Source organism: Crotalus tigris, unplaced genomic scaffold, assembly GCF_016545835.1.
Source record: "Crotalus tigris isolate CLP2741 ecotype Arizona unplaced genomic scaffold, ASM1654583v1 scf7180000017551.9496454, whole genome shotgun sequence".
In the NCBI taxonomy this organism is placed as follows: domain Eukaryota; kingdom Metazoa; phylum Chordata; class Lepidosauria; order Squamata; family Viperidae; genus Crotalus; species Crotalus tigris.
In genome coordinates this window covers 6,876,653-6,888,973 of record NW_024096469.1, presented here as the reverse complement: position 1 = coordinate 6,888,973, position 12,321 = coordinate 6,876,653, and the positions used below count along the sequence as shown (strand labels likewise).

Genomic DNA, 12,321 nt, shown 5'->3' with positions numbered 1-12,321 from the left:
AATGTAGTTCTGTTCCAATCATTTAGATATAAATAATTCAAAAGGCAAGCATTAAATAGTGGAATAGGATTCATTCTCACATCTTAATATAAAGGCATGAAAATTCCTTGCTAACAATGTTTAAAGAACAATTTCATGTTTCATATCTTGATAATTCTCAGTCATCCAGGTAGAGTTGTCTGGAAGCTGAATCATAGCAACTATACTTTTTTTTTTGTTGGTTCAAAACATTTTGCTGCTTATTCAAATAGCTTCTTCAGTCTGACCAAGTTGGTTAGGGGGACCCCATATATGTCTTTTGAACCTGTGTCTGAACACCACTTATTTTACTTAGAGAAATGACTTCTACAGATAGAAACATGGCTCAGCTGTAGATTCCCACATGTCGCTACCCATTGTTGCCAACCTATACCTGGAAGAAGTGGAAAAGAAAGCACTCAGCTCCTAGGGCAGGGGTAGGCAACCCAAAACACTTAAAGAGCCACTTGGACCCGTTTCCCACCAAAAACAAAACACTGGGAGCCGCAAAACCCTTTTGATATCTAAAATGAAGATAACACTGCATATATCCTTTTTTTACCTTTATTATAGGTGTGTGTGTTTGTGTGTGGGGGGGTATTTGTGTGTGTGTATATGTGTGTGTGTGTATGTATATGTATGTATGTATGTATGTATGTGTATACACACACACACACACACACACAGAGGTTAAAAAAAGGATATATGCAGTGTTATCTTCATTTTAGATGTCAAAAGGGTCTCTCTCTCTTTCTGTCTCTCTCCCTCCCTCTCTATCTGCCCTTGGTCTACCACTCCTCTTCCCCCACTCTCTTTCTTTCTCTCTCTCTCTCCTCTCTCTCCCTCCCTCTCTTCTCTCTCTCTCTCTTTCTCCCCCCCCCTCTCCTATCTGCTGCTCACCTGGCCAGCTTCAAGCTGTTGTCCAACAAGATCAGGGGTAGGCAACCTCGTCTCTTTTATGACTCATGGACTTCAACTCCCAGAATTCCTGAGTCAGCCTAGCTGGGCTAGCTAGCTCTCTCCTGCCCTTCCTGCTTCCTGCTTCCTGCAGAGACGCAGCAAAGGGAGGAGCTCCGCCCAGTAAGCTTTTCAGCTCCTCGGAGAACATGTGAGTACACTCTCTTTTACACATACACACACACACACACACACACACACACACACACACACACCACAGAGACACACACACACACAGAGAGATTGAAGCAGGGAAGCGCAATTGCCTCTCTCTGTCTCTCTCTCTCTCTCTCTCTCTCTCTGCAAAGGCAGAGGAGGCTGGGAGCCACAGGGGAGGGCTCAAAGAGCCGCATGCGGCTCCGGAGCCGCAGGTTGCCGACCTGTGTCCTAGGGGATGGCACCAGCCCACTGATTCAGGTATGTGGATGACACCTGGGCAAAAACAAAATTAAGGTCCAGAAAGTACAGGCCTTCACAGGCCATTTAAACACTGCCCAAATGTCAAGTTCATGAAGGAAGACACCAAGGACAACAGGCTCGCATCCCTAGACTGAAGTTCTGATTGGGACCTGTGGCAATCTAGAAATAGAGATCTACAGACACACACACACACACACACACAGAGAGAGAGACCAATACCTGCTGTTTTACTCCCACTATCCACTTCAACCCAAGCTAGGAGTCATCAGGACACTACCTCATAGGGCAGAAAAATCCCCACCTCCAAAAGAAGGAAAACAGGCATCTGAGGACAGCTCTTAGGGCCTCTGGATATCTAGATTGGGTCTTTATTAAATCAGCATCCGGATCCAACAAAATGACAGAGTTGAGACTAAGAGTCAACAGAAGAACCTGGGCATTCTTTACATGGCTAGTATATCAGAGAAGCTAAAACATAATTGGAAAACGCCACATACCTGTGTTCTTCAAACGCACAACACTCTGAGACAGAGGCTAGTCCATCCTAAAGATCAGGCATCAAAATGTAAGAGTAATGTGTATGCACTCCAGTGCAATGAGGCATATTCAGAGTTCTATATTGGAGAAACCAAAGAGCTTTTACATCAGGATGGCACAGCACAGGACAATCAATACCACAGGACCAGAATCATCAATATACCTTCATTTAAAAGAAAAAGACATTCTTTTGAAGACAATAATGTTCACATGGTGGACAGGGAAGATAGATGCCTTGAGAAAGCAGTGAAGGAATCCATTTATGCCAAAGTAGAAAATCCTTCCCTCAGTAAAGGTGGAAGCTTCAGACACACCCTGTCCCCCATTTTTTTATGCTGCTCTTACATCAGGCCCCAGGAAGATTAAGACCACAGGTTTACCAAGAAGGCCACCCTTAATGACCCACCTAGGTAAAGGATTTAGGAGTTGGAACATTACATTCCAAAGACTCTGCCTATTCACCTAAGGAGCCTATCCAGAATGGTGAGAAATGAAACTTCCCTGGAGGACATATATGGAGTCCCCCTAACCAGCTCGCTCAGACTGAAGAAGCTATTCAAATAAGCGAAACATTTTGAACTAAGAAGAAAGGGAGTCCAGTTGCCATGACTCAACTTCCAGATATCTTCATGTTTCATGAAGTTGCCTCCAAATTGCCACCACAGAGAAACATTTGATTCATCTTAAGAAGTTCCATTTCAACGCCATTTAATGGTGTTTCTGTCTCTCCAAAACAAGTCTTGCCAGATAATCTACAACTTCTGGTTGATGAGCTTTCACTGGCCCTTTGAAACAGATGTGTGCATACCCACTTTGCTCTGGTCACTGGATACTGCTTCCATAGTCATTTTGGCCTGGGTTGCAGGAGAAACTCTACGTATCTAAAAGCATCCTGGATGTAGGATGTTTCAAAAAGCATCCATCAGGCATTATGCAAGCTCCTTATATTCTTGAATTAGCATTCTTTTAAAAGAGTGTTACACCTGGGTACAGGATTTTAGTTTTTTGACAACACTGTCAATCCTGTCTTATACAGAAGATCAATTTAAATGGAAAAAAGCCAGGTTCTGCCAGATATTTGCATTACATGTTATTCGTTCTTCTGCCAACAAGAGTTTTGCATAGCTGAACTTTCTATTGTTTGGAAGAAGGGGTAGTGTCATTTTGCAACTTGAAGTTCATCCATGCCTGTCACTTGAGCTGTTTGAAATGTAGCCAAAGCTTTTATCTCAAGTGCCCACACACAGCTGCCAAGACCACCCCAACATGTGTTAAAAACAGCAATTAGTGTTTAGGTGGCAGGTAATGATAGGTAGGTGGGGGGAATTAATAAAAACCATTAAGATTCCTTCATTTGTCAGCCTCACTTGTGAATAGGCTGTGACATCGGCATTGCAAGTAAGGCCTGGGTACTTTGCTGCCAGCCCAAGGATTGGAAGAATGCACATTGATGTGGACTAAGTGAATATTGCCATTGTGGAGTTTACTGGCAGCATAATATGTGAAGAATTGCAGTCTAATATCTTTTGACAGACCACTCTATTACTTTTGAGAGACTTCTTAAACAGTTAAGTTAAAGCAAGCAGACTGAGCTGGATGGATGGATGTCTAGATCTGATTCAATGCCATGTTCACAAATTTAACTACTAAATTCATGTTTTGGGTTCATATAATATACAATCACAGACTAACCAAATAGAGTGATTCACAAAAGTTATCCTTACAAAAAAAAACCCCTGCAAAGTTATATTATTATTAGCCAAGCTTAGAATGTTGCATGAATGCCTCTGTTGAAGACAGCCAGTTCAGTATTAGGTAAACCCCTATCTTCCCATATCCAAAATAGGGATAATTATGAGCAATGCAGCTACACTAATTCCAAATGTGCATGTTATTTGTTTTAGCAAAACAAATATGGAATATTTGGAATATGAATTGGCACTGGACAATATTTGAAATATTTTTGTATGCTGTTGATAGAAAGAGAAAACTAGCAATTCTTGTTTATTTCAATTCATAAAGCAGATTTGCAGACATTTTGGGTAAGTTCTTAAATGCTATGAACTAAAATGAAATCTCATAATGTGAATATCTCTAATGTAATATAATGAATAATGTAATATAGTTAATATCTTTAATATTAACATCTCTAATGTAGATATATTAATTATAATTAATAATGTAATGTCATATAATTAAGAAAGGCCTTTTGTTAGCACTTCTGAACCCACTTTTCAGATCACCTTTTAATGTAATAGTTTAAGATGCCTATTGGGTCAGTGCTGGGAATGAAAAAAGACTCCAGTGTAAGGCAGCGCAATTTTGGTAACCACCCGTTCTCTCCGCAAAAGGCTGGGGAACAGCCGAGCAGAACAAGAGCTTGCGTTGCCCAGCAAAAGCACCTTGTGAAGGGAATAGTAAGAATGGCTCACGTCTCATTCACGTTCCCGCTTGCTCCGCCTTCAAATCCTGAGCGGATCCGGCAAGAGTATAATAAAGGCAGGGTTAAGCAGATCGAGTTGGGTGTGATCACGTTTGGCCGCGCCTACTTTCCCTGCAAATCCTCTCGCGCGGCGCTGATCTAGGAGGCGGCGGCGGCGGCGGCGGCGGCGGCGGTGGCCTCTGGGTGAGAACCTGTCCCCCTGGGCATCGGGCTGGGTGTGGGTGGGCGAGGCTGCTCCCAGGGTGGGGGATTGGGGGGGGGGTCAGGGTATCTCAATCTTTGCTGGGAAAGCCGAGGAGGGAAGTTCTGGCATTGGGAGAGCAGGGTGGATCTTGGGGTGGGGTCTTCGCTGAGGCCCTGAGAGGGTTTCTTGGCGTGGATTGCGGGGAACGTGCTGCTGCGCGGGAGGAGACGAGGCCCTATAGGTTGCCTCGGGGAAGGGTTGTGGGGCAGGGCATCCTGGTGAAGTTCACCTGCTCAGGTAATACGAGGCAGCGCTGTGAAGGGGTCTTGCACTCTAGATGAGTGTAGAGTGATAGGATGTGGGTCACTATTTAGGATTATGCGAGCGCAGTGGGGGAATTACTGCACCAAGGAGCGAGGCAAAGGTAGTGGTGTACAGAAGAGATTAAAGATTAACTCAAGGAAGTCTGTTGTCTCACTCAAGTCTTTCAAACGTGCGGTCTTTTACTGATCTTGACTAACATTTCACCCGGAGGGAGGGGGGAAATACCATCGTATTGTATCTGTCTGAATGATGATAGATACTTTCCATTCAGTACTTCCCTTCACTTAAACATATGTTCTTTGCTTCTTGGCCCTCTTTTGAAAGGCATTTTGAAGATGCCTAACTATTGTAGTCAGCAAAAGGAAAGAGTGAAGGTATCTGGTGCATGCTACATTTTTCCAGGTTAGCACCCTGAGCTGCATTCTTACTGAAAAATTTCCTTAGTTGATGAATAAAAAAATCCTAGTTTATCAGGAAAATCACAATGTCAAGCCATTTGATTAAAGAAAAGCTAAAGGATTTTTTTGCCTGCAACCTTCCCTTACCCCACTCCCTACCCCCAGAATATAATGGTGAAAATGCAACTATTCCCAATTGTTTGGTAGGATATATTATAGCAGATATGAATCTGTAAAAAAGACATATGGTTTGAGGCGAACAGACTTTTTAACAATAGATGATCTCTGTGTTTCATGTTCTACTTTTTAAAAATCTTTAATTATTGACTCAGTAAGGGAAGTGGAAAACCCTGATAAAAATAATGAATCTGGAAGTACAACTAGCAGCCTATTAATCTTGTGAGGTATTGGGCGTGTCAATGCCTTGCATGCTTAACTCTGCATAGGATCAAGTTGTTAAGGAGCAGTATGCTCTGTTCACTTCTTAATTTACAGTGATGCTGCCAGCTATGAAAGAGATTGCATCTTTCTCTTCCTCTATCTCCCCCACTCAAAACCAATGAATAATTCATATTGGCTCAGTGTTGGCCATAAAGTATGGATCACATATCATATATGATCTGTGCTTTGAATTCCTGCCAAAATGCAGTTCATCCTTAGTTTCAGAATATAATAAAATGCAAGCGCAATAAGCAGGTAATCTCTTGCTGGTTTTTTGTCTCATTTTTTTCCCCTTTCAATTATTCCACATAGTTTCTTCATACCCCTAAACTATTCTGTTTAAATGGAAAAATAACCGAAGCATTTCATTGCATTGTTTCAGATTGCTTTCTTCTTGTTCCAGTGATGTGTGTCTGATGGGGGGAAATGGTATTTTCACCATGTGCATTTTCTCTTCAAAGGCAATTCCTTTAGAAAAAGGAATCTCCCAAGGGAATAGATTTAGTACATATCAGGAGGAACATGGCACTTGGAATCAGTCTGTCTGCATAAAATAATAGCTCTTGAAGAAGCTATTACTTTAGCAAATTGCATGCAAAGCATATTAATGTAGCGGGTCAGAGAGAGTTTCAGTGGTGGGACTAGACGAGAACAAATTGACTAGGTTCTATATGGGGCAGTGTTTTTACTATTTTAACAATGTCTCAGATAGCAGTATCTGGCCAATCTTGAGCAGGTTTAGAGCTGAAGCCATTACAGATGGTCCTCAACATGATCACAATTGAGCCCAAAATGTATGTTGCTAAGTGAGACACTTGTTAAGTGAGCTTTGCCCTATTTTACGACCTCTCTTGCTACAGTTGTTAAGTGAATTATTGTAGTTAAATTAGTAACATGGTTGTTAAGTGAATCTGGCTTCCCCATTACTTTGCTTGTCAAAAGGCTGCAAAAGGTGATCACGTGAACCAGGCACACTGCAGTCGTCATAAATATGGTTCCCAAGCATCTGAATTTTGATCATGTGACCATGGGAACGCTGCAACAGTCATAAGTGAAAAACAGCTATAAGTCACTTTTTTCAGTGCCGTTGTAACTTTGAATGATCATTAAATGAACTGTTGTACATCGAGGCCTACCTATAGTTAGATGGTGAGCACCATGGAATTCCAGAGTAGAGGCTTTACTTATTTTAACATTTGGTGAGTTTTAATAAAAATCTATAATACAGTCCAATTTAATACATTGAATTTACATATGCACAAACCAAGGAAGCGGTGTTGTGGCTTAGTGCCGTATGTGAACAAATTGGTATGCCGTGAAACCGTAATGAGCTAACATGCACCTTGATGTCCTAGCACAAATGACACAAATCGTGTAATTTGTGTCAGTCATTTGATGTGTGTGGTGCAAATTACATCAGTTGTGTCATTTGCATAATGACATCACTCTCTCCCCTCTCCTGATTCCTATGCAGCTACTGAGGGATCAGGAAATAAAGTTGTTAACCAAGTGCTTTGAGACAGTAGGTGGTATTCTCTCTAAAAGTTACAGAAAAAGAAGGAAGACCTGGAACCGAAAGATTTTTAAAACAAGTGTGACAAGTTAGACTTGAAGGGAATGTTTGAAATTGCTGGATCAAATCACTGTGGTTTGTGTATTAGGAAAGAAAAGGCAAACTGCAGCATAATTGTGGTTTAGGCAATAATTTTAAAAAATGCCTTCCAGTAAGGAAATGTGCAAAATCAGGCAAATTGTGGCTGCATGTTGATAAGAGTATTTGCAGAGAAAGCAAGTCTGGAGCATGGGACTATATGCCTCTCTTGAAACTTGGCTTCAGGATAACACTTACAGGAATTGAGCGTCAGTTAAGGGTGTAGTGCTGATTATTGCATGAGCTTCAAATTAAAACAGCCTGTCTCAGTTTGCATCCAGCCAGAGATACTGCCTTAATGGGTAGGGGTTAATAACACAGACAAGGTTGCCTGGAGAAACACCATCTGAATTAGAACTGCTGCTCAACTTTGTCCATATATACAGACAATTCATTGCAATGGTGTTTGGACTGGATAAATGTGCCAACCTTGCCATCAGTAGAGGAAAAATACAGTAGTGAAAAGTGAAAAAATCATGATGGTCTTTGAAAATAACATGAAGAGTCTGGATGAAGACGGTTACTACAAATACCTGGGCATCCTTCAAGCTGGCAATATCAAGCACACTGAAGTCAAGAAGGTTAGAAGATAATACATCATGAGAGTGAAGAAGCTTTTAAAGTCCCAACTCAATGGAGGAAATGCTATCAAGGCAATGTTTAGGTGTGTGTCATGTATGTGTTTCACTTTGAGAGCGGGCAACTAAATTTCATTTTTGATGTGTGCCATTGTGCCCACAGTATAAAAATGACAATAAAGGTTATCTTATCTTATCTTATCTTATCTTACCTTACCTTACCTTACCTTACCTTACCTTACCTTACCTTACCTTATCTTATCTAACACCTGGGAAATTCCAGTCATTAGATACACAGCTAAAATAGTGAACTGGACTCGAGCAGAACTAAAAGTCTTGAATAGGAAGACCAGAAAAATAATGACAACAAATTATGGCTTTCCAGGCAGAGATGTTGACAGACTCTAATTATCAAGGAAAATAAGTGGGAGTGGAATGTTGCAAGTGCACCAGCCAGCTGAAGGAAACAAAAAGGCATTGGAAGAATATCTGAAGGACCATGAAGAAGATGTGCTAAAGCCATGAAGGCTTATTGAACACCAGAGAGACTAAACTGACTTACAAGAAAGACTGCTTCAGAAAAGGTAATAACGGAGTTGGAAGGATCTTGGAGGTCTTTTAGTCCAACTGCTCAAGCAGGAAACCCTATATCTTTCCAGACAAGTGGCTGTCCAGTCTCTTCTTAAAAACTTCCAGTGATTGAGCACCCAGAACCTCTGAAGGCAAGCCGTTCCACTGGTTAATTGTTCTCACAGTTATGAAATGTTTGCTTAGTTCTAGGTTTCTTCTCTCTTTGATTAGTTTCCATCCATTGTTTCTTGTGTTCTGGTGCTTTGGAAAATAGGTTGATCCCCTCTTCTTTGTGGCAGTTCCTCAAATATTGGAACATTATCATGACACCCCTAGTCCTTCTTTTCACTAGACTAGCCATACCCAATTCTTGCAATTACTTCTCATATGTTTTAGTTTCCATCTTTGTTGTTCTTTTCTCCACTATTTCCAGAGAACAGAAAATGCTTCCAGAATCCTGATAGATGACATTGTTTAACTGAAGGAACTTGGAGTGCACCAACCCTATAGGATCAAATCAGCCAGGCTGATCAAATAACAAGGCCTCATGCTATTTAGAACTTTACAGGTAACAACCAACATCTTGAGTCATATCCAGAAACAAAATGGCAGCCACATAGCTTATTAGGTGTATCACTGCTGTTGCTGCTGTGTTCTGGACTAATTGAAGATTCTGGGTAATCTTCAAAGGAAGCATTGCGGTAGTCAAGCCTTTAGATGACTAGGCATGAATGATGACGATGATGATGATGTTGGAAGAAGGCTCTGTAATCTAGGAAATGCTATAACAGACACACTAGTTAGAGTTTATGCAAAGGTTGTTATAGCCACAGCTGATACCTGCTCTTTGAGTAGAAGATGCAAGTTCAGGAAGTCCAGGATTGACTTAGAGATAGTTTTTCCCCATCCAAACCCACACAGTCTCCAGGTACTTATTGAGATCTTCACTAGGCTGACCCCAGGGTCGAAAGATACAATTGGATATTATCAGCATACTGATAATACCAAAGCCAAACCAGGGAAGATCTCAGTGGCTTCAAGTAGATGTTGAAAAGGAGGAGTGAGAGAGTAGAAACTTGCAGCACCCTACATACCGTGTTTCCCCGAAAGTAAGACCTATATCAAAAACAAGTCCTAGCTTGATTTTTGGGGGTGGGCCTAATATAAGCCCTACCCCAAACATAAGCCCTAGTTTTGGGGCAAGGCACACACCTAAAAATCAAGCTAGGGCGGGGGTGCAGCCAGGCCTCCCATAGGTTGATATTTGCCTCACCGGCCCACTTCTTCTGTGGCCAAAGGAGCAGCTTCATTCTGCAGCTGAGAATGGAGCTTGGGCCTGCATTTCGCAGTCAAAGGCCTTTCTGGAAGGCCTGTGCAGCTGAGAACCGAGCTATGCAGCCGAGAACCAAGCTATGGATTCAATCTGTAGCTCAGTTCTCAGCTGCACAGGCCTTCCAGAAGGGCCGCTGATGGTGAAATGGATGCCCGAGCTTCATTCTCAGTTGCAGAATGAAGCTGCTCCTTCAGTTGCAGAAGAAGTGAGCTGGCTGGTTGGGGCTGTTGGTGCCGCCGTCGTAAGGTGAGTGGAAAAGACACCCCTCCCTGAATATAAGACCTGGTGCCTCTTTTGGAGGCAAAAAATAAAGACCAGGTCTTATTTTGGGGGAAACATGGTAGGAGGGGCCTAGGGGTAGATCTCCTCCCAATCAACACTGATTGGAACTGGCCCTGGAGAAAGGAAGAGAACTACTGTAAAAAGGTTCCCCCACTTCCTAACTCACAACACCGACTCAGAAGGATATTGTAGTTGATAGTGATTGATAGAAAAGCTGCTGAGAACAGAGAACAGCGATTGATAGAAAAGTCGCTGAGAGATCAAGGTGCACAAGGATGGATGCACCATCACCATTCTAGCTCCATTGCAGGTCATTGACAAGCATGACCAAGGCTGTGACACTATTAAGGTCTGACTTGAAACTTTTATTGAAATGAGTCTAGCTGATCTGGGTTCTCTCCATTTATAGACTACCTTCCCAACAACCTTCCCCATAAAGGGAAGTTTGGAGACTATTGGTAGTTGTCAATAGCTGTTAGGTCTAAGGGTGGTTTACGTAGCCACCTACAGTATCACTACCTGTTTTAAGGAGGCATGAGATCAGTGGATTTGTCCATTAGAACTTTAAAAAAGGCACAGACCACATTGTCAATCCACAGTCAACCTGTAAGTAGAGATTAATGTCATTGAGGCCAAGGATTGGGAGAGAAAATCAGACCTGAGTTAAGCTAAGGTTAGCTGTAAGTTCAGGAAGGGACCCTATGGCCCAAAGTCAGCCAGATGGCTTTCATGCCTAAGAGAGAACTCATAGCACCTTAGCCACTATATCATACTAGCTATTTGTTTCAGAGTTTCAATGTCATGGGCATCCTTGGTCCCTGTGACTGTCATAAATATGAGTCAGATGCCAAGCATCTGAATTTTGATCATGTGACCCTGGGGATGTTGCAACAGTCATAAGTGTGAAAAATGGTCATAACTCCTTTTTTCAGTGCCGTTGTAATTTCAAATGGTCCCTGAATGAACTGTTGTAAGTTGAGGACTACCTGTATATGGATTTTATGGCTTAAATCAGGGGTCCCCAACCCCCGGTCCATGGACCAGTACCGGGCCGCGGCATGCCAGCAACCAGGCCGCACAATCAAAGCCCCATCTGTGAGATGCAGGCAGCACACAAAATCATGCCCCTTCCAGTCCATGGAAAAACCTCTTTCCATGGAACCAGTCCCTGGTGCCTAAAATGTTGCGGACCTCTGGCTTAAATGGCAGCTGCAAGAAGCCCTTAAGGCAGACATGTCAAACTCGCGATGTCACGTGATGTCGCATGGCATATTGGGACTGTTTTGTCATTGCCGGCAATGGAGTGGGCCTGCTTCCGCATGACACGTCCGGCCCATAGGCCGGCAGTTTGACACCTCTGCTTTAAGGCTTCTTTTGAAAAGGTACATTTTAAACAAAGATTGTAGATAGTAGTCCTGTTTAAGGCTTTTGTTTTTACTATGGAAGTGCTAAAATGCTAGTGGTTGGTGTTTAAATTGTTGCAATTTGAACAGTTTCTTAATAAAGCCCATTGACCTAAGTTCATCAAGCTTGTGAAGCTTAAACCAAACAAATGATATAAAGTGAACTTGGAACTCAAAAATCTCATATACTTCCCAGGGATTTGTTGCTTGCTTGATGTTTATTGCTGAGCATTATCCCCATACAGTTCTCAGATAGTTAAACTCAGTCATGGCTTCCTTCCTTGGAATATATTCCTAAAACCTCTAATCTACCACAGCAGTTCCTGTTGAAAACTCTAATGATATAGCTAAACCTCTGATTTGTCTCTCAGCCCAGTTTAACTCATAAACCTGTGAAGAAAAATGGAGAAGTGTTGCATTCTCTTTCCTGGAGATAAGGTGGCCTATACTTCTAAAAAACAGAGTTGTTCAAGAAACATGCAAAATCAGATCATGCATTAAAATTTGGTAAGAGTCGCTGTCTAATGTTTTATCCCTTTTACCCTTCTGCCATCCCATTTTTTTTATTCCCGCTGTTTCTTTATTTGAGATTATGGTTCTAGGAAAGAGTTTTGCGTATTTTCTCAAGAATATGTATAATTTTTCCACTTCTCCAACCCTGCATCTTTTGTGCCTTTCACCAAATTATGCAAATCTTCAGTGTTTTTCTGTAAAGAACTAGTTTCTGCCTGCCCTGGCTGAGTCCTTGCAGCGGTGCCAAGCTGTCAGTCAGAAATCATGCT

At 42.1% G+C, this 12,321-nt stretch overlaps 1 protein-coding gene across 3 annotated transcripts in view; it reads left to right on the top strand.

Annotated features, from left to right (window-relative positions):
- The first annotated feature begins 4,497 nt into the window (after positions 1 to 4,497).
- The window catches only part of TBC1D16 (TBC1 domain family member 16), a 75,558-nt gene continuing 67,734 nt past the window's right edge, over positions 4,498 to 12,321 (top strand). For 2 of the 3 annotated variants that reach the window (XM_039345796.1, XM_039345772.1), the window contains exon 1: positions 4,498 to 4,558. The gene's annotated coding sequence lies outside the window, so the exon portion shown is untranslated. Of the gene's footprint in view, positions 4,559 to 8,336; positions 8,536 to 8,954; positions 9,090 to 11,910; positions 12,047 to 12,321 lie in introns of those variants that run through there. The other variant, XM_039345780.1, reaches the window with a different exon arrangement.